Raw genomic sequence first — 21465 nt, forward strand, 5'->3', positions numbered from 1 at the left:
TCATATCAAAATTGGTTTATTTCATAAAACTGCATCGGAAACATCTGATCAACAACGGGATGTTGCCACTGATGCAAACCGTGAAGGAAGGAGTTGGAGGATCACAGTGCATAGTAACTTTAATGACTTATCGCATGAACCAATTTATTCATATGTGATTTTAATTGCGTCCCTTATTTAATGAAGGTAAATCCTGATGGTATTTTCCTCTAAATCAACACTAGTGAAATATTGACGAAGTTTCATGCTCGTTTTTAACGGAAACGCAGCCTGTGTGTGTGCTTGGTGTGAGCTACCTGCAGCTGTATGAGTGTTTAGATGTTTCTCACTCAGTCCCTGCACTCATTAGGATCAAAGTAATGGCTGCCGCCTCGTCAGTCTGACATATGGTCGGAACCAGTAACAAGCAGGTCGGTGGAGTTTTGGGGTCTTGATTTACACACTGCCTGGTTTGAGGTGTTGAAGCTGACCTCTCTGGTGTTTAAGCAGCGTCTGCAGCTCTTCCTGGTGTGGACATCTCCACCCTGGCGGCTCACCTTTGTGCAGCAGCAGTTCTGCTTATCTAAAGAGTCCGAGTGTGTGTGTGTGTGTGCGTGTGTGTAAGAGAGAGCGGCGCGACTGACGCTCAGCAGGATCGCTGGCTGGATGCGTCAGTGCCTGGGATTATCCTCTCTAGGATGGCTGCCGGATTGCGCAGATGCTGCTGACACTTCACTACAATAGAAGCAATTAATTGAAGCTTAACTTTGTTTATGTCTGTTTTAGGCCACAGCTGTTTGTGTAACGCTGACCTCAGGTGACAATAGACATTAAATTGTGATGCCTATTGGCACCTTAGGTACAAATAAATATCACTTTATTTGTACTGTTAAGGAAGATTTCTCTGAATTAATTAATTTTGGAAAAAGTTTGGCTCTCTCTCTTCCTTTATGATCCTGGGTTCCCCCGGCGGGCCGCCTGTAGCCACACAAAAACAACAATGAGTGCAGATGTCACAGAATTGCAGTTTAATCCAATAGAAGACAACGCATAAAATTACAACAGAAACTGCAGAACAACAGAGACATACATTCATTTATCTGACATAAATGGAAGAAAAGAAAGAAAGAAAAGCAAAGACGTCTTTGGAGAATTGCGAGAGCAAATCTAATTTTTTACTTCTGTGTAGAAAGTTTTATAGTGAAGGAGTATTCTTATCTTTAATTTATTCAATGAAGGCATATCTTTGCTCATCCAACCAGGAGCCATCTCTGACCCTCTCTAAAGCCAGGAGCTCCTGCTGTTTTACGGCTTTTCACAGATGAGTGTGAAAAGCTACAACTTCTCCTGTATCGTTTCCCACACAGACAAATGGCAGTTCAAACGATCCTAGCAAACCATCTGCTGTAACTACAGGTAACATAAAGGTCAATAGGCCAGAATACGTTACTGATTTTAAAACTATAATGAGGCTATTTGAATCAAGACATGTTAAGTTTTAAAACTAGCTTATTTTAAATGTATTTTCTTAACAGTACCTAAGGTGATAGGTATCACGTTTCTACTGTATCATCATGATTACAGAGCTAAAATGTGTCATCTTGCATTTTTGTAGCATGCATCGATGTGAATGCCAAGGCCATTTGCTTCTTAAATGTCTGCTGAGTTTCAGAAACCTTCGCCTTGAGCCGCCTCTGTTCCAAAACGACAATTAGGACAGACGTCTGAATTTCACTGCAATTCCAAACTAACATGTCGCCATAAACCCTGTAGTCATAGTTAACTGTATTTGTCTTTGGAAGCAGTTTTTACATCATAGCTGTGATGCTGAGATTTCATTCGCCTCCTGCATCTGTTCAAACAATTAAGCTAAGTTTACGTCTAACAGGTTATGTGTTCCCACTGCACTAACAGCTGAGACAAATCATGGTCTTTATTGATATAATATATCATGTTGGTAGTTTGTATTGTAGATTTCGAGGTGATGTTTGATATAAAGCAGATTGTAAATATAGATCCTCTGCATGTACCTTGGAACCAGTAACCGGCCCATGCCTTGGTGTCAGATAGACCTGCTGTGGCTCTTTGCCTTTTGTATAAAAGTAAAACTAATAGAGCTGCAAAACAGTAAAACGATTCTATAAAACACAATATAGTTTAATGAGCGACATCGAGGTTTTAGAGCCGGTCAGTGAGTAGAGCTGCATGTTTCATTCAGGCTGCGAATGACTGGAGACTGGATGAAGTGATGACAAGACGTGAAGGAAGAGTTTCCTTCTTCAGTCGGGGGCAAAGTGTTGAAGGAGGCGTCGACTTCATTATGTCATCATGTGTTAATAATAGCATTAATTCAGTGTATCTGGAAAGTATTCACAGTGCTTCACTTTTCCACATTTTTTTGTTATTATTCCAAATTGAATTGAATCAATTTATTTTCTCAACATTCTCCACAAAAACACCCAGAGAAGCCGACCCACAGCATCACAGACCTTCTACCATACTTCACAGTGGACATGAGGCGTTTTCCCACGTCAATACATTTAATGATGTAGCTGGACACATCGTTAAATGTGTCCAGCTATGTGACTTAGTGACCCAAGTCATGCAGACTTGGGTCACTAAGTCTCCATGACTTAGGGTCACTAAAAACAGGGTTTTTAAGGTAATCAACAACTGCGATGTCTGTGATGGCGCAGAGGAGCCATTATAGATGGAGGAGTACATTTCTGACAAAAAAAAAAATCTCAGAAATTTGCTCTAAGTTTGAAAAATCAAAAATTTGCGAGAAAAAATCTTCAATTTTGAGATTAATTGGAGATTTTCAATTCTTATCTAGAAAATGTGAGTTTACTCTTTTTTTCTCTATCTACGCTGCCATAGATGTATGATTTTAACATGGGATTTTCCTCTAAATTAATTCACCTTTTTATCCTCTGACCTTGTGAAATATCATACAATGTTAAGTCTAATTACCTCAGAAGTTGCCATAGTTTTTAAGTTTCAGATACTACAGTGGCATGCTTTGTCTCCAACATATCCACCATTTCTGTAGCTCATTAGCTGATGGAGCCAGTAGTAAGACCTCGTCCCTGGTTCTGTGTCCGCTCAGCTGTGATGCCTCTGTTATGTAAATGTCATATTTTGTGATGATCATGCAGCTCTGTGTGGCGGGCGGCGCTGAACGCTCGCGCCCACAGCCAGGGACAGAAAGCCAGACAGCAAGGAGGCTTGTTTTCCAGAGACCCTGTGTGAGGAGATGTGATGTTTTTTTTTTTGTTCTTTCACATTTGGACAATTTATCATAGAGGAGCACAATGGCAGAAAAAAAAGTGTCAAACTGTTGGTGAGAAATCGTTTTATTACATTTTGAATAAGCAGTTGACAAACCAGCCAGTTATTACCAGCTATATGGCTGAAGTGTGAAACTTTGAGCTCAGACACTACAGATCCACTCACAGCAGCGCTCTGGGTTTCTCAGACAGAGGGCTTTCTCTTCCTGTAGTTGTTCCTCATCTTTGCTGCTCCCTCTCATGTGTCCTGACAAAATATTTTTGTTCTCCATCGCTTCCTGACAAATTTTCATACAAATTTTTGCTACTATAAAACTTGTTGCTGCTCTCTTGTCCGCAGGAAGCCATTCTCATGGTACGTTTATCTCTGGTCTGTGTTTACCTCACTCTATCACCCCCTGGCTTGGAAACCGTAGGTGCTATTTAAGGGTTTGCCTATTTAAACTATAAAATGTTTAGTTTAATTCAGACACTCACAACTGGTAACTTGAAACAGACATTTTGATGAGTGAGACCACTGCTTTGTGAGATCTGAAGGACTTAATGAGGTTTGGTATTAAATCATTTTCTTTGCCTTTTGTGACTTTATGCAGTTATAAGTGCCTGAATTTCATAGATTGCTGTATATTGTTGTTTGCTTGTAAATGTGAGATGTGAAAGAAGTGTTTCAATTGCAGTTTTGTGCAATACACTAATTTTGATACTGCCAAAAAACCTGACTCATGTTAGCCCCAAAACTTTATATCGAAAAACAAAGTTTTTTTTTTTTAATTGGTGCATTTCTATTAAGCAAATTTGTTTTTGAAATGTCAAATTGCGCCACTTTAAGGTCAATGGAAACGCAGCTAGAGATTGTGCTGTTTGTCATGGATGTCTCTGTCTTTGGGGATGATTGGCCAGCTTGTCTCTGATTGGCTTAGATGCCATCAAATCTCTATGTAAGACTAATTACTTGTCAGATCTGTAACAAGCTGACGGCAGGGAGATGAAGTAAGTCCTATTTTTGCCTTATTCCTGTCGAGAATCGGTTACCCATTTACTAATCTGTTTGATTTTTTTTTATTTTTATTTTTTAATGGAGTTGTGTGTTTTATTATGAGCTATGTGGGAAGGAGAACACAGCAAATAAAGGAGTTTATGGGAAACCATAAATGTTTCTTGCTCAACAGAGGTGATGGACTTGAACGCCACTCTACGGCCGATCAAAAGAGAGAGTCCAAACCGCAGCCTGCGGTCATTTGTCTGACTGGCACACAAACACATCATCTTATTAAGTCCTTCACAGCACGGAGGCACAATCAAGTGTGTCAGACGCCAAGCCTTTTTAAGAAAAGGTTAATATTTCAGTTCCCGTTTGCTTCAAAGCTCACACTAAGCCACCGCTACCCATCTGCCTCTGATACCAGGATGGAGCTGGAGAAGCTCTGGAAGCTTTCCACAAACTGTGTCTGTGTGTGATAATCCATGGCGCTGGCAGAGACGCTGATAGCCGCGCCTGTCACGCCGTCGAGTCGGTACGTTTGTACCCCTGATGGAGCCGAAAGGAGCAGCGTGGAACGAAGATGGGGTGTGTGTGGTTTTCTGCTGGCCGGCCTCAGCCTGGGCTCCATGCTTCAGACATGCTGGGGAGGCTGGATGCTTCGCCGTTTGATTGATTGATTCCTGTCATGGGGGGCTGGGGTAGTGCATGGATTCTCACAAAAAGCAAAGCCCTGTGGTGCATTTGAAAATTTCTGGTCCAAATGTTTCGGCACGGGGATGAATATTAAATGTGATAGAGACAGAGAGAGAGAGAGAGAGAGAGCTGAATCCCCCAGCAGGATGACGGCTGCCACTCAGGCTCTGCTATAGTGGAATGTTGTTATGTCAGATTAAGAAACTGTTGCAGTTACATAGAAGAACCCAGCAAAAAGCTTTGGTTTGTGTTTGACAGTTGATCTTTAGAAAATATGAAATATGTTTTTGCTCCAGGACTCTGAGGGCAAACTCATGTCAGTGAGTCAGATTCTGGGGAACAGGAGGAAAAGTGGGGCTTTCAATCAGAGTTGTCCATTTTTTTCCATAAAGCACTTTGATGATCAAGTAATTTCACTTATATATATATTTTTTTATTTCTTTAAAAATGGAATGTCAAAGTATTTGTACCCTTCCCAATGACCAATTAAATAATCTTTACTGGCATTGCAACATTACAAGCTTTCTTGAAATAACTAAACAACTTTTTAAAGTTTCCATTTGTATTTTGCAGATGAATCAAAGCCTTTCTGGTTGGAACGCCTCCTTCTTATTACACTAATATTTAATGTTTGTGATTGAAATATGGCAAAATGGGAAAATGTTTGAGTGGTCTGAATATTTTGTAACCATTATAAACACCAACGTTTTCAGAGTTTTTTTGCTCAAGGGGCAGTATCATGTAAAATTAACTTTACAACATGTTATAATGTTATTCCCTCATCAAAAACATACGCGGAGTGTTGCCTTGATTCTTTCATGCATGTTTGAGAAATCCTTTAATCTCTATGGCAACCATTCAGCTGTGCAAAATGCCTTGATGGACCTAGCTTCACCTTTGGGGATGTAGCTCTTCCTCTGAGCTGCAGGTTCCAAGCTCACAGAGCAGCCGTCCTCTATGCCTCTCAGCTCCTTCAGACTAGCCAGCAGCAATTAGCTCAAAGTCAGTCCAAGGGCCACCAACGGCCCCCATGCCACAATTTGGCAATCTGTTTTTTTAAAGAGATAATTATTCTATATGTGAACTTCTGGTATTAAATCTGTAACGTATTCCTTCTCATTATTTCACCATTTAACCTCTTAATCCACACCGGAACGCCTACGTGCCGTTTTTCCATTGTACTTTCCGGGGCTGAGATATAAGGGTTTAAACTCTGCCAGTGTCCATTATGACACTTTTATTGGGCAGCCTAGAGCCCATCCCCCTTTTGATTGACACCGCATTCGACCAGCAGTGTTATGAAATGGCTTTTCCCGAGCCAATAATATCCAGAGAGCGACTTGACATGCCTGTATTCTTTCTGGAATATTTCTGACTGGTCAACTTGGAGACTAAATCTAAAGCCATCGATGTGTAGCTAACACATGTCCTGTCATAAATAGAAAAGGCATTTTGGGGTTTGTTTTGATTATTTTGGTAATTCTGACCTGAAACAAGACAAGGTTGGTTTGATTTAACTCCGGACAGTGAGAAAAAAATGTGCCTTTGTCTTCCTTTGGTGTATGTAAACTTCTGGTTTCAACTGTATGTTCCTCTTTCACCTTTTTGGCATGAATGGTGCTTCAGGGTTACTACACACCTGTGAAACACGACAGCATAGTGCATTAGGGACATTGCAGATTAAAGAAGTACATTTCTGCCAAAACCACTAAGACATTTTGAGATTACTTTCATAAATGGTCTAGAAAAAACAAGAAAATTTCTGTGCTTGAAAAGTAAAAAAAAAAAAAAAAATCTATAAAACCTCAGAAATTTTCTATGAAAAAACTTGGAAGTGTCTGAGTTGGACAAGCCAAAAATCTGACTTTTGGAGATTATCTGGAATTTACAAGTTTTATTCAAGAAGATTTCTGAGATTAATCTCAAAATTTCAGAGTTTTTTTGGCAGAAGTGTAATTTATTTCTTCTGTCTTCTGTCTCTAATACGCTGTCGTAGTGACAGCACCTCGTTCCAAAACAAGTGACTTTTAAAGAACTTCAGGGTAAACAGCAAATATGCTAAACGTTTCTCAGGAGACTGCTCTTAACGAAGAGTGGGAGCCATCTTATGTTTGATCTACACATCCACACAGCGAGTTGTTGATTGGACCGGATGGTTGAGTGAGTTGAATGCGCGACGTAACATCAGAGCAGAGTGTGTTTTCTGTGACTTTAAAGCCAGCCAGTCGGCCCCGAGGTTGGCTGGTTAGTCCTGATTTACTTTCAAGAGTTTCCGAAGGGCCCCTGTTAGATGTGCTGCTGCCACGGAGGAAATAAATTTATAACAGCAGAAAACAAGGTCATCCAGTCTCTGGATGTGTTCGTAGCTGAAATGAGGCAGGGAAGAAACCTGTCACACACGATGAGCTCAAAAAGATGAAAATGCTAAATGTCAACGGAATTGATTCTGAAGCTCTGAAGAACCTGACAGGATAAACTGCGAGTTGGTCGGAAACAAGAGCCACTAATGTGTGCCGCAGCTCTTTACTTTTCAGTCAGACGGCAGAAAAACCTTTGAAAAACTCTGGATTTTATTTCAGTATACAGAGGCTTTCACTAGGAAGTGTTCCCAAGACTGAGCAGCAGGCACGTGCAGAGGGGGGGGGCTGGGGGTGCTTGAGCACCTGCCCTTTTTGCTTCTTGCCCCGAAGTGTCCTTTTGGTCAATTTATTATTTTTTTTTAATTTTTTTATTTTTTTTTTGGTATTATTTCCTAAGCCCTCTTCTGACACATAATAACATGTACTAAAATTATTTGTAATTATTATTATTTTTTTTTTTGGGGTATATTTTGTACAACATAATAAGCCCTCCGGTCACCTTGATACCTTTTGCCCGTGACGCATGACGCAGTTGTCTCGCAGCTGATAAGGCGGCTAACTGCGGAGCTCAATGTAGCTGAAGTTCCAGATTACAGAACAGTTTTTGGTGAATTAAAAAAAACGTTTTTGGTGAATAAAGTGGAGTAGACTTGCTTCTTGTCAGATGACGGAAAACGTTAATGTATCATTTCTGCTTCAGCACGGAGTAGCGGTTTAAGCAGAGAAGTAATGAAATACAACAGACACTGACAGTCTGCCTTTCTCTGAAGAACTACTGAGTGGGAGGAGACAGCCAGGTAAGGAAAAACTGTTCTTATCTATCGATTCAGTATTTTTATCATACAGACATTAGGCGGCTGTTGTGCCATTAGCTAGCTGCTAGCTAACGACTTTACTAGCAAAGCTAGATAACTGAAAAGCTTCTTCCCTGTATCGTTAATGATATCAGTCATTCTTCAGCATCGCTTATGCAATAGGGGCACATCGCCTGTCCAAAACCTGTTATCTCCATAATGGATATATCTCCGATCTTCTAATTTCCTTTGCTGCATAATGTGCATCGCATTTATTCTGGCGTTAGGTAAATGTATCTTGAAGGAGAATAGCACTTAAATAAAAGTCCAACAAAGATATTCATTTAGAATTAAAAATAACTCACCCTGAATTACCATGATAAATATAATGTATGTAATAAAAGTGTGTCATTAATGAAGGGGAAAAACTCAATCCAGATTTTTAAATTTAGGGTCTGGTTCGCAGAGTATGAAGTTATTTTTTCCCCAATTATTCAATGAAAAAAAAAGACCTCAGTTAAGTAAAATAAAATTGTTAATAAAACTTTTGGAATTGTAATGATATTTTATTTAAAAACAAAACGTTTTGTTTAAAAAAACTTTTTTTTTAAATTAAATAAATCATTATTGTCCTGTGAACTTAAAAAGTTATTTGCCAAACATAAACTTTCATTTGCACACATCAGAAATCTTTTGTTGTGATTTTAGGCCCTGCCCACGGCGTCATGTGAGAATCACAAATAGTTTTTTCACTTCAGACAAAAATGTGTGATTTTCATTTTTTTTTAAATTAAGCAAAACTCACTAGGCTTTTCTCATGGTGACATGCATTAACAATTCAAATTTTGCTTTTTTTTTTCTTCTTTCTGCAGTTCCACCTTAAAGTTTGATCCAGCTCTGCTTTCCTGAATGGACCATCTTCATCTCCACTGCAATAGCAAACAGGCAGCTCTTTTTTAGATTACAGTCACTAAAAGGTTGCATTGGGCCCTTGTTTATATTTTTAATAGTGTAATTCTGTAAAGACAAAATATGTCTGGTGGTCTAGCTCTGATTTACATATCCTGCTAAATTGCGGGTTTGAATATTGCAATACTTTCCTATAACAAAATAGACCTGCAGAAAGAAATTAATAAAATATCTTGCATAGTAGTATGTTCTATATAAAGATTTTTCTTAGCTTTTATTGCAAAATGACAAAATTTTGTAATTTATCATTGTTTTATTAAACTCTGAAAACTGTGTGGCTTCAATATTCTGTCCTAGAATGCGGTAAGATGTGCCCTTTTTTTTTTTTTGAGCACCTGCCCCTTTAGTGGTCTCTGCTCGGCCCTGCTGAGCAGTTGTATTCTTGGGCTTTAACGTAAATGAAATCTGATCTTTATCAGTTTTGAAAATGATGTAAAATCCAGAATCAACATCCTGGATATTAGTTCCTACTTATAAATATCCTGAATAAATGTCCTAATGACACAAAAAATATGCATAATGCAAAATAAAAGACACAAACTAAAATTATGACAGTAAAAGCAACTTTTCTGCCAATCTGACCAATCACCTTAATCTGACCAATCACCTTAATCTGACCAATCACCTTAATCTGACCAATCACCTTAATCTGACCAATCACCTTAACATTACTTGTTTAGCTCAAAAAATAAATGCCTAGTTTGGAAAATAACACAGTGAAAGTATAACTTTGAAAAATGAAAACCCTTTTTTATTCTTTTTCTCTAAGACAAGCTTAATAAACCAAAAATACTGCTATTAAATTTTTACTGTGCAACATTACAAACGTCAACTCATAAGTATCCCACTGCAGTGACATAAAATATACTTAAAAGCAGTTTGATCTGCTGCTTCCTGACGCTGAGAGCATCATCAATCTGTTTCTCTCTCGCCCTGCATATTGGTGTTTCTCTTTTGCTTCATTATTTATAACTAGATGTTCTTCTTGTTGACATCTGGGTCATGACCACGGCGAGGTTCACCCTAAAAGCTTTCCTCCGTTCTTCTCTGACCCCTCTCAGCTCGGCTTTCTTTCACGTTTCATGCGGCTGGTGAGGAAATCCAGAGCAGCTCTTTATTTATTCATGGATTAAAAGCACAGAGCCCACATACCTGTGACAGGGCGTCAGACACACACACACACACACACACACACACACGCACACGCACACACACACACGCACACACCCACACACACACACACACACACATTTCTACTCTATCTGTGTGACAGTGATTATATTTACAGGTGTACACACACACACACACACACACCCTGATGACTGATAAATCATCTCCAATTCTTTTCCACATGTTTGATATTTAACTTGAAAAATTCAACTGGCAAACAAACACTTTCCATTAAGTTTAGAGAGATATTTGTTGGTTTTCTTTGGAAGAAAATTATTATTTATTGCAACTTTACTTCTTAATCTAGATTTATGGAAAATACATAAGATTTATAGAAATATCTAGGATGGAAGCAGCGCTGCTGCAGCTTCTCTCATGTTGCTCTCAGCCTCATGTCAGCATCACTTGTCAGTTTCCATCTCAGCTTTCCATCAACTTTGGTCAAATGTGAAATATTTATATTCACATAGCAGCTTATGATCGCTGGTTTTAGATGGTGACATTAATAGCAGTATTTGTGAGCAGTTTCCAGTCATTTTCTGGAGGTTTTTGGCCCTGATGAGCACCGGTTGCTCTGCTGAAGGTCGAGCGGTAATGAAGCATCCATGTTGTTTTGTGTGGTGCCACCAGACGCATCCTTTAACTTGACATTTAGCTTATGAGGCAATCAACAAAATGGGAACTCATTACTGTGGATCAATAGGCTGGTGAAGGGATCACAAACCATTCAGACGCAAATGTTTTACACGCTGGTCCCTGTAAATACCAGCATGTTCCGTGTTCAACTGACAAGTGAATTAAAACAGGATTAGTTTAAATGTCAACCGAGGGAGAATTATTTTAATAAATCTGGGATGAAGAAATATTATTAATAATATTAATATTTCTTCTGTTAACAAAAGCTGCAGGTTGAATCAGATCTACTGATGTAGCACTAAACTGAAATGCTTTCCTTGACTTTACTACTAAATAGTGCAGTTGAAAGGGTTGTGAAGGTTCTTTTATTTATTTTTGTTGTGTGGAGTACTTATGAGCAGTCAGTATTTTACCTGCAGTACGCAACAATTAGATTGATGTCAGGCTGGAGAATCTGAATTTTTAGGTGCAGAATTCAAAAAGGAGGTTATGTATACATGGATTGGGTAGTAAATACTAAACAGAATATATGATCAAAAAAATTTATTCAATTATTGTTCAATAACAGCTGAATGGAGTTTACTCCCAACTTATGCTGTCGCCATTTTGTGGACTAGCGTTAGCGCCACCAGGGGAAGCATGGAGAACTGTAATGTATTGACAGCTGATATAAACTGATAGTGTGGGGAAAAATCTATTTCACATCAGTTCACAAAGCTAATAAATATATTCATAAATATATTTATTAGCTTTAGGAAACAAATATATATAATTTCATTATGTTTTAGTCTTATAAATGCAAGATATAGTTATAGCTTTTCCCCATTAATTGTCATTTTTATTTGTTTCAGTTAACAAGTGTTTCCTCAATTTCAGTTTCGTTTTAGCTAATTATAATAACCATGGTGATTAGCTGTAATGTTATGGCTGAATGGTATATTTTTAGCCAATAGAACCAGAGAGCAGTGCAGAGAGGTGGTCTGCTTCACTAACACCCCTCACCCTCCTGACCTCCAGTGCCCCCAACCCACACCCCCTTTCTCCAAGGGGGTGTGGGTTGGGGGCACACCCCCTTGGAGACGAGGGGGTGTGCCCAAGACGACAGCACACACAGTCGTCTTTTTGTGTCTTGTGGGGACTTCACATTGACTTCCATTCATTTACAGCCTAACCCGTACCCTCACATACCTAACCCCTAGCATTTCTCCTGATAGGGACCAGGATTTGTCCCCATAACAAGCAGTGGTCCCCACATCGACAGAAATAGGTTCCCACAAGGATATAAAAACCTAGTTCACGCACTCACACACACGCACACTCACACACGCAGTCTGCTTGTGTGGCCACTCTCTGAAGACACAGAGTGTGAGGAGGGTTTCAATGACTTCTGTCTGCAAGCGTACTCAAACAGCAGGGTTTTCACTGAGCAGAGTGTCCGCCAAACACTTCACCACAGACACACTTCCACACATAGGTTTGTATTCCCGCTGCGTGCTTGTCAAGAATTTCATTGACTGTATTCATTCCCTAAGCGTTCCCTCTCTGACATTTCCACCTAATCCTGCTCTAATCTCAGCCCTAAACCCCACATCCAAATCTGAAGTGCCCTGAAGAGAAGGAGACGTATTCCGGCTGTGCCGTACTTGCCTCTCTCTTCGCTTTCTTTTCGAGGACGTTTAATCCTCACGAGGATTAAATATTTTCGCATGAGAAGACACTCGGCGTCCCAAAGCCGCTGCAGTTTGGAACCGCCTGTATGTTCCTTCCTACAGTCTCATCTGTTACTGCAAACCAAACACTGTTAACTGCTGTTAAACTGTTATTCTTTGTTCTGGCTTGTTTTGTTTTTATTTCTTTCCCACGTCTACACAAAATCTGTGCAACCTTGGATTAATTAAAACAAGGAAAATTAGAAAAACAAGGCAAAACAAGCTTCGTAAAAGATATATGTATATATACATATATATACATATATGTATATGTATATATATGTATATACATATACATATATATTGCTACTCACCTGAGTAGCAATAAAATGTAGCTGTGCAAAGTATTTGGATTGGACTGGAATTAACATATTTCTAGATGATTTGGAGCTATAAAAGAATCAGTTTGATGTCCTGAGGAGAATCTGTTGCTCAGTGTAAAACCTGACTGTCCTTCTCTTTTTGGCTCAGTTTAATCTTCATATTTCTACATGAGCAGTAGATAAGTACGCTTCTATCTGCTGCTGCTGCCGCAGCAAAGGTTAATGAGAGCAAGGAGAGGTAATTATACACTGAACGAGCTTAACCGCTATATACGAAAAAAGATTAATATAAATGTGTGCAATTACACATGTGGGTTAACATGAGTGGGCAGGAGCTCCATGACTCTGTGATGGTGATTTGATTTGTTGTTGATCTTAAAATTAACTAATAGAAGCATTTCAGTCGGTGAGCTAGTTCCATGGAGTAGATATGCTCACCGCTCTGAGAACATTCATGTATTCCTCTAAAGCTGGAATATGTGACTTTTATAAACACATTTTTTAATACATATTTATTAAAACTGTCTCTATATTCTGACAGTAGAACTCCTCTGACTTCTCCCTGTGGTTCTACTGCCATCTGCAGAAATGCACCGCTTGGTCAGAAACAACCAATCAGAGCCAGGAGGAGGGACTTAGTGCTGTCAATCATCCTCATTTATGCGCTGCTCAATGTGCTAATGGCAGAGAAACAACTTACTGTTACAGGAAAACTGTTTATCCACCGTCTTTGATGGCTATGCTAACTAGCTTTAGCATTTGTAGCAGGCTATGTTGTGGTGAGCCAGCTATAGCTTAGAGAGCAAGGGGGGAGGGATGAGCACGAGGGGTCAACACTACGACACTCCTCCTGGTTCTGATTGGTTGTTTTATTTTTATTTCCTTTACTTAACCTGTTAAAACCCCATTGAGACCCAGATATCAGTTTCAACACAACCAATCAGTTCCATCTGGACAGAAATACACCACTCAGTTGTTTCTAACTGGTGTGTTTTTGCAGTTAGTACTGGGAGAATTGGGAGAGGGCAGAGGAACTAAAATTAGTCTGCTCTCACAACAAAATGTTAATTTTAGCAGTATGTAAAAAATTTATTTGTTATAAAAGTAACATAGTGCAGCTTTAAGGTTCGACTTTGGCTCAGGCTTTAAAACAGTGGTCCCCAAACGTTTTCCTGTGAGGGCCACATAACTTTTCCCTTCTCTGGTGGGGGGCTGGAGATTGTTGACGGGGGCCGGGGGGGGTTCGTTTCTCCATTGATTTTTACCCAGAAAGCACATGGGCAAAAACCATGAGTGAAACGGTGACTGGGACTGACTAGTATGGGGAATGCAACTTTAACATATTAATTCCTCATATGTTAACATAAAGGCTCGTTTTGAAGTATAAGTTGCTACTTACAGGCATCGCTTCAACCTGGAATGCGGCGTTCATAACAGACACGTGTGTTCATCTGCTCTACCGCTAGCAAACAACCGTACTGATTAAATAACATAAAAGTCAAACAGTTCCCTAAAAGTCCAACAGATGGCAGCAATGCGCCCCACAGTTTACAGGACACACTTCCTGCTTAAAGAGCCCCCTGGTGGTTGAAGAAAAATCCACATATAAACTGGAAAATACAATAATTGAAAAAACACCTGAATACTCTCTGGTATTGTTCAGGGGGCTGGACTAAATGTGGAGGCGCGGGCCGTAGTTTGGGGACCCCTGCTTTGAAAGATGAGGAAGACTAAAAAAAAAGGGAAAGTTTAATGAAAGACACCAGGAAAAGAAAGTGTAATATGCTGTATATTGGAAGCATGACTCATTCAGGGAACTGAAGGGAATCCTTAGCCTCTGCTCTTCCTATTTTGACCCCTTCCTAACAAGAGTGGTTGTTTCCTAGGTGATATTTTTGGCTGAACATCCTTCCATACAGCAGAAAAATACTGAGCAATATCAAAGCAAAAGAGAAACAGACTTACCCAGTGTTAAATTCCAGTGTTGCGCTACAATCCATTACATGGTTGAGCAAAGTAATGCATTGTTGATTATTCTCACACTCTGCTCGGTTGAGAGGGAGAAACACAGATGTGTGTCTTCTCAGAGCAAGAAGAGAAGAAAGAGTCACAGGCGCTGTTTTATATAGTTTCATATATGTTAGTATCTAAGATGAATATGTGGATTGGATTGGAGTGAAGTGAGCACAGCTGCACCACAGAACGAAACCATGGATGAGGCCATCTGCTCATGGCTGGATGCTGAGGCACCTGCTGCAAACACACATACACACACACCCACGCACACGCACACACCCACGCACACACCCACGCACACGCACACACCCACGCACACGCACACACCCACGCACACACCCACGCACACACAGAGACATTTTTCTATCAGTTTAGCTAACATGAGTTAGCTGGCTAGCCTTTTCATTCAGACAGTGTTGCTGAGTGTCAACCATGAACTGAATCAACTGTTTCCTACAACGGGTACATTTCCATCAAAAAACTCTGAAATTCTGAGATTATTCTCAGAATTGTTTTAGAAGAATCTTGGAAATTTATAAGCTTGAAAAGTAAAAAAAAAAAATCCTAGAAAAAAAACAAAACTTAAACATTCTTTTTTTTAGAGATTAATTCATTAATTACAAGGAAAAATTTTGGAATTTCCTGAGTTTCAGAAGTAAAAACCTTTTGACTTTTGAAACCAGAAAATTTCTGAGATTTTTTTTTTCCAGAAAGATATTTCTCCTTTTTTTTCCATTTTCTATCTACAATCACCCCGTATGCCATCGTAGATTTTTTCGTCATGTTAGGTTAACATGACTCCTGGGATAGAACTAAAATATAGAATACTCTTAAAGAGTTCCAGCTGTATATACAAGTCACATAGCACCATCTGTGTGTGTGTATGTGTGTGTGTGTGTGTGTGTGTGTGTGTGTGTGTGTGTGTGTGTGTGTGTGTGTGTGTGCGTGTGCGTGTGTGTGTGTGAATGGGTGAATGACTGATGAGGTTCTTTGGAGTCTTCTGGTCATTTTTTCTAAATCTGGCTGCTTTAGTTGGCATGATCGTTGCTTTATGATCGTTGCTTTATGATCGTTGCTTTATGATCGTTGCTTTATGATCGTTGCTGGAACTGACTTGATAACTTCTCACTTGTCAAAATGTAATTGATTGCTGTCTCAAACTTTTCAAACTCATAAATTTCCTTTTTTGTTCTTGAATTTTCTGAGATTAATCTCAAACTTTAGAGGTTTTTTTCTAACAAATTTTCAACTTTTCAAACTCCAGAAAATTCTCGAGAGTCCTTGGTGTAAATTTACTCCACCTTCTGTTTTTTATTTACAGTGGACCTAATACGGCATCATGATTTCCTCCCCTCGCTACATATGTTGTTACTTTTTACGGGCTTCGTTCATATCTGCGAGGCAGAGCGATATTCTGTTGCTTTGTTTTTATCAACAGGTGTGTGGGAGTTGACAGGCTTTGATCAAGGTCACTGTTGAATTAATGGAGTGCAGATGTTTCTCTGTGTGGGGGCAGATTTCCCTTCAGCAGTTGCTTTACAGCGCCTTACCGTGGTTATCACCACAGAACCTGTGCAGGTCTGGAATGTTCCCCTCAAAATGTGGCTATGTGCTTTATAAGGCTGCATGTGAGACACCTGAAAGCTTTGACTCAAAACTGACAGCACTGGAAAATGTTCTTTTTTCTGCATGGCGTGACAAAACCCTGACGAGATTATTATGCAACAGCAACTGTACTTTTTAGTTTTCTACCTTCTTAGTCTCTCATTTTTCTATTCTACCTCCTTTCCTTCTTTCCTTCCTTCCTTCCTTGTTTCCCTCCTTTTGGTCTGTTTCCTCTTGTCCATTTTCTTCATTTTTGATCCTTAAGTATTTAAGGTAATGTTGCCAGATCTCTTGAGAGAAACAAGCAACCAGTTCAGTGAAAACAAACCTTATAAAATGTCCAACTGGCAACCCATCACACTGTGTAAAACAGAGGCCGCTCATAAACAGCATGAATTTATACATTTATTGTAAAAAAAAAAAGTGTAACTGAAATTAAACAACCAATTATCCAGTATATATTAAATAAAAATAAATGCCTTTATTATTTATTTACATAAATGTAAATGTATCTACATTTATTTTTTCACATTAAATGTAAACCTTGTACAATTATTGTAAAAAAAAGTTATAATTGAAACTTAGCAGTCAAATAACCAGTATTTATCCACTAATGTATTTTATAGAACTAATTATTGGTGATCAAATGATGATAAAAACTTACTGAACAGATGAAGTTTATGTATCCAGATCAACAAATATGCTGTTGAAAATATTGTATTTTTGATGTTCAATATTTTATTTTAGCTGCAGTGAGATTATGGTGGCTTTTCTTTTTTGAATGAAACTTTTTCATAATGTTATGCATGTTTGTGACCAATATTTGTGCATAACCATGAAGCCTTCATTTTTACTGTATTATTCTTACTATGCAAATATAATAACTCAGACCCAGCAGCCACATACTGTATATTAGCAGTTTCGACTAAAAAAGAAAAACTAAGCAAACAAAGTAATGCAGGTAAACAAAACTAATGTATTAATGTTAATAATGGTGCATATTTTCATGTAGTCACTATTACTGAATATGTCAGTAATAGTGATAGTCTCCACATCTGCTTTCCGAAGTGGAGAATTTTTTTTACTGATGACTTTTGTTATGATTGTTTACTAAAGGAACTGAATAAACTCTTTTTTCTTCCATTTCCAGAGACTAATACATGATGTAGTTCATTTAAAAGAAAACTAAGAGATTTTTCTTTTTTTGCATCTTCAGATAATAAAATGTGTTTTTCCACCCTTTAAACCATGTTTTCATCTTTCAGATAAAAAACCCTGACTTTTGTTAAAACTCTCTCTACTGATTCTCATTATATTCTGTAAGAAGTATGGTTCATAAATTCATATGGTAGTCAAACCTTACAAGCACCAGATATTAAGAGTCATTATCTTTTTACTTTGATGCTGGGAACTTTTCAAAATGTTCATCCAAACTTGAGAGGATCATTAACTTTAATGAGGCTTTATGGGTTTGACATTTTTTTGCATACACAACAAGCTGAAACAACAGCTCTGCTAATGAGCTTGTGTGCAGTGTGTGTGCGTGTGTGTGTTGTGTCTGAGGCTGCAGGTTAGGCGTGTCAGAGGGAGCTGCATGCGTGCGCGCCGCTCGGCGGTCGGTTCGATCGCTGCTCTGCTTTCAGTTTCAGGTCATTTCACCCGCTGACCCACTCTGCAATTCAAGCAACAATTTAAAGATAACATTGACCGGGGTGTGTGCATGTGGGTGTGTGTGTGCGTGTGTGTGTGTGTGTGTGTGTGAGTGGGGTGGGGGGTGTCAGCATAGAGTAAATCATTAAACCAGTGCAGTGTGCATTCCCAGCACCTCCATTTGTGATTCTGCTGCATTTAATATCCCAAACGCTGGATTATTACTGCAGCTGAACAATCCTCCACTTTGTTTACAAAAAAACAATAACTACCTAACAGTTGTTATCAGTAATATTACTATATGCACACAGGGACAAAATTGTTGGTGCTCCTCAATTAAAGACCAAAAAAATATATCACAGTGGTCACTGAAATACCTCAAAACTGACAAAAGTAATGAATAAGAAAATATTTTATGAAAATTAACCAACAGAAATAAGAGATTGCTTTTAAATTGTGTTTCAACAGAATTATTTAAAAAATAACCAATGAAACAAACCTGATCATGAAATGTCAATGTCAATTTATTAATATAGTACATAAAAACAGAATCTGACCAAAGTCCTGTACAATTCAATAAAATAAAACAAGACAACAAGAGCAAGAAAATTGTATTTAAACGTAAGATTAAAACAAAACACAAATATACTCACTGTCATTATAAAAGGAATTTAAACTCAGTTTTTTCATATAGTTTGAGTCATTCTAGAGAAAGATATTTACTTCAATATGTCAACACATACAGAAAACATACATGATCAATATAACACAATATAGAAGTGAGACAAATCATTCAGTGTTTTAAAGCTGTTTGAAATCGTTTCTTCTGATGAATCTGATGAATATTTAAGATGTTCCATGTGACCAGAACTATATAAAACTCCCAACTTCAAATAATGTGGACTTTTGGGAGTATTATTCTACCTTGGACTGCATGTCTAGTTTGAAAATCATGAACATTAAAAAACTTAAAAAAAATTAAAAAAAAACACTTTTGACTGTATATTCTTTGGCTATTTTGAACTTCTGATGTTTCTTATGAGTAATCTGAGACAAAACAAGAAATTTAATGACATTTATAACTATATTGTTTGCCAAAAATCTCAATAAACACTAAGCTTGTTTCTTTTAGTTTGTTTTTAAATTTGATTCTGTTGAACCATAAAGTCTCATTTCATTGGTTGTCAGTAAACAATTTTGTCTGCTCCGGGTTGTTTCTGTAATATTTTTTTTTCTGCCATAAGCAAGAGTACAAACAGTTTTGTCCAAATGTATATGATTATCATGCCCTGATATTTAAAATCCTTTATTTTATATCCAAACAGTCTGCCTACTGTGGTCTGAAAAAGTGTTAATGCTCTTAAAGTAATGCATAACTGACTTAAACTGACTTAAACAAATTTGCTAAAAAAAGAAAAGAAAAAAAAAAAGCCCTTAAATTATCTTTTCTTTCAGGACTGCTCTGTGCTTAGCTCCATTCATTTAGTTTGAATAAAATAAATTCTAACATGATTAATAATTTAAATACTAAATTATTAATCTCAGAACTCAAAATGGCATCTAAAATGAGATAAGTTTGGATTTAATCCAAATTACTAGACCAGAATTCTGTTTGCTAGTAAAAGCTGATATTATTCACACACCTGATATGATGCCTGACCTGCACATTACTGCAGCAGACAGCTACGATAGCCAGGCAGCATTCAGACAGCAAACCCCCCATCACACACTATGTGTGTGTTTGTGTGTGTTTATCACTGTGTGCATCTCCATGGAGAACTGACTTGGTCGACAGAGAATGTGTTCCCGATACTGTTGCTGCCAGTCTCAGCTCTGATAAAACTCTTTAAACAGCCACCAGCTTTTAGAATACAAATTAAGGGAAGTAACAAAGAGAACAAAAAGATTGTGATTTTTCCGTGTTTAACAGAATCCCTGCAGACACACAGAACCATAGAGGAGTCCGTTTTCATCGTCCCACTGAAATATTTTTGTTTGCGTGGCTCGTTGTGTCGGAGTGGCAGAGAAATGAAGCCGACCCTGGAGTTGGATCTTCCCTTCCCGTCACAACTTCATCCGCTTGGTGAAGTAAACACGTTGCTTTCCTCCAACAGTGGATGCTAAATGATCAAACTCAAGCAGAGCCTTTGTAACCTCATGGTGCCGATTCAAAACACTGTAAGAGGTTCTTCCTCAATGCGGCGCCTTGCCTAACACTGTTTACTCTTTATCTACAGAATTTTAACAACATATTTTTCATTAAGACTTTAAGCTTTTCGGAACTGACTACCATTGGAAAGTTTCACTCTTCAGCTGATTTTGGATAATAAATTCAATGGTCAATTAAAAGATAAGTCAATGAATTAGGAGATAATTATTAATGTACAGATTTACAACATATAGAAGTGCCAGACTTTCAGAGGGGCTGACGGGGCAATAGCCCAGGGCTTCAGGTTTTGGGGGAGGAACCAAAGACTTTGAATGTTTTTGTAATTTGCATGTTTTACATTGTACTTCATTTAAAAACTCCCAGGGCAAGATTAAGTGTTGTTTTGTTAAGATTGCTACATTTTGTTTAATGCTTGCAAAACTCAAACATTTGAATATTCTGAACTGAACATTTTGGGAGCCGTCCAAGTTAAAAACCCTGTTGATGTTTTTACAGCACAGTTGAACCCAGAGTGAGCGTCCTGTCGTTGTTTTAGTCTCTAAATGGATGTTCTTCGGGTTGTGTTGTGTTCTTTTCAGGGCTCAAATGAAGCTGCACACGCAGGTTTTCATTGCTCAATCATCTTATTGTTACCAGCCTCTTCTCAGCTTCCAGCCCAGACTGTTTACAATGGATGGTTGTTTGGAAGGTTCACAATGTGGATGCGATTTAAAAGGTTTCGTTTCAAACAACATACTCAGAGCCGCTGACAGAATGAGAAAAGCTGCGTGTCTTTTTGTTATTCTGCTTTGATTAAAAAAAAAAAAAGAGTGGGAGATAAAGTGGGTGGTGAGATCTGTCTGACATGTAGTGATGTTCAGCTTTATTTCTATCACTGTGCATTCTGAGTCAGAACCAGTCAGGAAGTCCATAAAACTATTCTCCAATAATACGCTAAAAAATCTCCTTACAGTTTGTTATTTGACAGAAATCAAGATGGAAATTTAACACAGTCGCCCAAATGGTCCAATAACCACTGAAAGATGTGATTAAGCTGCATGTTCGGGTTGTGCGCTGCTGGAATAAGGCACTCCTGAATCAGAATAATAGAGAATAATGAACTTCAGGGACGTCATGATG

General features: G+C 38.4%; 1 protein-coding gene across 1 annotated transcript in view; it reads left to right on the plus strand.

Annotated features, from left to right (window-relative positions):
- The window catches only part of sez6l (seizure related 6 homolog (mouse)-like), a 64686-nt gene that overhangs the window by 7392 nt on the left and 35829 nt on the right, over positions 1-21465 (plus strand). The window lies entirely within an intron of this gene.

Source organism: Poecilia mexicana, unplaced genomic scaffold (genome assembly GCF_051168715.1).
Source record: "Poecilia mexicana isolate PSO_F unplaced genomic scaffold, ASM5116871v1 scaffold_12, whole genome shotgun sequence".
Lineage (NCBI taxonomy): Eukaryota > Metazoa > Chordata > Actinopteri > Cyprinodontiformes > Poeciliidae > Poecilia > Poecilia mexicana.